At 28.3% G+C, this 4576-nt stretch overlaps 1 protein-coding gene across 1 annotated transcript in view; it reads right to left on the bottom strand.

The window, feature by feature from the left end:
* The window catches only part of LOC106683093 (probable cytochrome P450 6a13), a gene marked incomplete in the record, with an annotated part of 18789 nt that extends 15029 nt beyond the window's left edge, over positions 1-3760 (bottom strand). Inside the window, 1 exon segment of the mRNA XM_067046846.1 lies at positions 3662-3760.
* Between the last annotated feature and the right edge of the window lie 816 nt (positions 3761-4576).

Here is a 4576-nt window from a genome sequence, read left to right on the forward strand (position 1 = left end):
TGTGTGTGTGTATTTAATATATGTGTGTATTGAGCTGAGAGATGCTCCCCCTTGGTGAATCCTGCCTAGGCGATAAGTCATCCGTGCCCACATTGATATATTTATCGAGATATCTCTTTCTAAGAAACTCAACAAACGAGCCAAGGTGGAATGATAAAATTATCAGTCGCTAGTTTCATCAAGTTTCTACAGCACATGTTGCCATTATATTATTAATATCTGAGAGTGAACTGATGTTAAGTAAATTTTGTTAACCTTCGATATTGTTAAATATTAACTTATATATACTATTAGTATGGTTAAATGAAGAATTAAAATTACTTTGAAGCTTGAGCAGACTTTATGATGGTTTATGGTTATGACGCCAGGAATCTTTTTCTGAAGGGTGACCGCTGAGTGAAGTAGATCTCGGCCGGAACTCGAATTCTTTTAATCTTTCATTCGTCTTTCGTTTTTTTTCTGTAAATTATTGTCTTGCTCAATTGTAGGTGAATTTTCTAATATATTTTCCACCTCCTTCGAACGATATAGATTGCTTTTAACTTAAATTTATCTGCTTCTAATTTAAACTTAAATTTGTCCAAAACTTTTAATTTATTATTATAACTAAATTTTTTTCAACCTTTCTCCCTTTCTTCCGGTGACTTGCCATGGCTTACTCTATAATTAATTTTGGCTAATTCGTCTCTTCTTTTCATTAGTGTTTGTTTAACCTTATAATTCTTTAGGGAAACCAAGATTGGCCTCTGGTCAAGGTGGCCTGGCACACATTAACTACTTTTGTAGAGACTTCCTCGTTTTCCGTATAGGGCAGATTAAAAATTTAAAAAATCTTTTTTTCTTCTTTCTGTCTTTGAGGACTTTATCTCATTTTCTAGTGAACTATTTTTTTTTATATTTTTCTGAATATTTTTCGCTTTAGATTGAAAACTTCAGCCACTGAAGAGTCAACAATTACTGATATTTTGTTAAGCGAGCTTTTAGATTCTTTGTTATTATGGCTGATAACCTCTAAAAAATCCTCATTAGTGACCGTCATTAATAGTTTAATAAACGATTGAAATAATTTATATTGGCGATAATAACAAACACATCTGAAAAGTATTAACCTTGACCGTGTAGTATCCAGCGAAGTAGCGGTAGCGGGTGGCACTGGCGAGATATAACTTGCCGTGAGATAAGGGAATTCGCAACCTACTGCAAAATACCTTTCTTTAACTTCTTCATATTTCCTTCAATTCTTGACCTATCTCGCTCAAAATTTGGATGAGTATTCTATAATGCAAACTGCAATAGTGTATCAAAAAACACTTTAATTGGCTCAGTACAACTTTTAACAAACACAAGTTAAGCGCAGAGCTGATCTAACACAGTATACGGCCAAAGCCAGACTCTATAAACTTATATTAGTACGCAATATTTAAATTACACAAAATAGATTCGTAATATTATAAACCCTCATATTTTAGCCAAGTAAAGCCAAATTTCACTAGTGCTTTGCTTGTTAAATCAGTTATGAATCTAAGACGCAACGCTAAGAACCTACTTATAAAATCGTTCTTTAGTCTAAAGAAAAAAAAATGAATAAGGAAATATACTTTTCTTTTGTATTAATAAAAATTAGTAAGGCATATAAGTATTATTATTATGAAAATAATTAAAAAGTATAGAAATGATATTAGATAACATTTATAACCTTTATTAAATCCAACTTTTAATCTAGAAAATTAATATGATATTTATGACTTTAAATATCCAGACATACAATGTTGCTATAAATGTAAATTTGTCCAAAAATAAACCCTAAAATTAAATGACAAAATTTAACACAAAGCACTGAATAGATTGAATTTTAAAATTTACAATCATAAACTAGAGTTGGTGGTCAGCAAAATAATCAATTAATGATAAACCTATATCAGAACGCAATATATAAATTTCACACAATTAATTCGTAATATTATAAAACGTCATATTTAGTGATAAAAAATAAAAAAGGAAAACCAAATGTTATTGCTACTTTGCGTGGTAAATCAATTATTAACCTAATACGTGCCTACTAAAAAATCGTTCATTGCCAAAAGAAAAAAATGTATAAGAAAATTGCTGTTTATTTTGTTTGAAATTTTCTTTTGTATTAATAAAAATAGTTTAAATAATAATAAAATGTATTATTATAATAAAAATGTTCAAAAAGTATAGAAATCATATTAGATAACATTTATAACCTTTATTAAATCAGACTTTTGATCGAAAATTAATAAGACACTTATGAATTTAATTATTCAGACATGTAATGTTACTATAAATGTAAATTTGTGCAAAAATAAACCCTAAAGTTAAATGACAAGATTTAAAACAAAGCATTTGCACTGAATAGATTGAATTTTAAAATTTACAATCTTAAACTAGAGTTAATTATTGAAACCGAGGAGTGGGTAAAATTTTTAATTAATGAATGCATGGATAATAATATTAGCATTCATAATTAATAAAGTAAAGGCAGCAAATGACGGAAATGATTTAATTTTTTTTTCAGTGATAATTTGGGGATCAGCATAATAATCAATTTATTTTCAAAAAATCGATCCGTAATATTATAAAACCTCATATAAAGCGATAAAAATTAAAGCCGAATGTTATCTTGGCGCTTCGAGCGTGTTAAACAAGCCAAACTGTGCACACTTGAGATAATTCGGCGTTGTATTTTATGCTGCTATATTTTTCACGCTGGAATATAATCGAGAATTAATAATAATATAATAAATAACAATGATTTATTCTCTTTAATAATCCTCTGATAGCTTTAGCCTATGTTTACGTAGGGAGCTAGATATCATGACCGATATCCAAAATTAAAATTAACTTTTATTAATTTCTGTATATTTTTTACCAAGTCTATGTTATAAATTGTGTTTTTTGCATAAAAAATAGATTTTTTTTGGCTGTTTTTTAAAAAATAAAACTATGCATTAAGGGGTTAATAAAAAAAAATCTTTCTTTGGCCCAAAGAAAAATGAAAGATTTTGATTAAATAAATAACAATCATATCCAGAAAGTTTATTATTTATCCTATAATAGTCTGAAAAATTTTATAATTTCTTTATTTTAATTATTTAAGATCTTTTTCAATTTCGTCATTGGACATTTTAATTTTTATTATTGCGATTTCGGTTTTCTTTTCCGACTTTTCTTAAAGAAACAATATTCAAAATATTGTCTAATTTAGGATGAAAATATAACTTAGTTAATTCGAAGATTGTTTTGCTTAAAAACCTGCACATCTTAACAAATGGTTAGGAAATGGGAGTAAAGCGCTGACTTAATACGTTTATTTAGTAAATAAGGAATAGAATAAAGTTTTACGTCAATATTTGAAAAAATTCATGCTTAAAATGTTTATATGTTTCTCTTTTAGAATTAGCATTACGTAACATGCACTAATATTCAAGAAAAACAGTGATATAATTCATTATACAACGTACCAAAACAATTTCAATTATTGTTTAAATATATTAAATAATTATACATTAATATTAAATATCTATAATGGAGTTCTCAAGAATAGTAAAGTAGTAAAATGAGTTTCTTATAATAAATTAAATGTTCTTACGTATAATGTAACCAAAACAATTACAATAATAAAGATAAAAATACTTGCATGATAAAGTTAATTGCTCATGCCCCCAACAGATACACCGGTCAGTGCTACCGACTCTCCGAACCAAAAGTATCCCCTCTACACCTCGTAGCCTTGAATATATGCGTTTTACCCGACAAACAAGCGCCCCCTCCACTATTACTGTTTTTGGAGTAATTAGTAACGTCGCTATATCTGCAACTCTATGACTTTACTGTCGCACTGGGTCCAGCTTGATCGATGATAGTATAAGTGATATTAGTAAGGCAACTCTCACATGTATACGCCTTGCAAGTGTACTATCACAGTTTCAGTTGTAATAACAGTCGCAGTTACTACCTAAGGCTTTGACTACAGAGCAACCACTATAAAGTTGCTCTAAAGTAAAGTGAGGTTTGGGTTGATAATTAAAATATATGTTGAACACTATTTTTTATTTTTTAAATGACTTCTTATATTTTCGAGATATAGGCTCATGAAGAAAATAAATTTCCAGACCCAACTTTTGATAGCCGTATTCCGTACGTGCGGTACCTAAAACATTTTATTTTCTGACACTTGTTCAAGATAGATTTAACTAACTTAAAATGCATTTTAATTTATTTATCAACTTCAGTGTTGTTGTACTATTTGTTCATAAATATGAAAAATTTGTTATTAAAATGCACAGTAAGGCTGATAATTTGATTTCAATATTTCACTTTCGGGTTTTTTTTTTGGGCCAGAAAAATTTATTATGAAAGAATAATATGACTTACTTTTTGTTAATCTATCAATAGCTCGCTAAGTATGTACTTAGGTACCTAGGTAACAACAACATAATTATTTAAAGAGCAAAAAAACTCACGTCCAACGGAATTAAAAAAAATATGGATAATCACTAACAATATTTATTTATTCAAAGCAGTTACAGATAAAGACATATTTAGAATTTAC

Source organism: Halyomorpha halys, unplaced genomic scaffold (assembly GCF_000696795.3).
Source record: "Halyomorpha halys isolate HHAL.00 unplaced genomic scaffold, Hhal_1.1 Scaffold464.1, whole genome shotgun sequence".
NCBI lineage: Eukaryota > Metazoa > Arthropoda > Insecta > Hemiptera > Pentatomidae > Halyomorpha > Halyomorpha halys.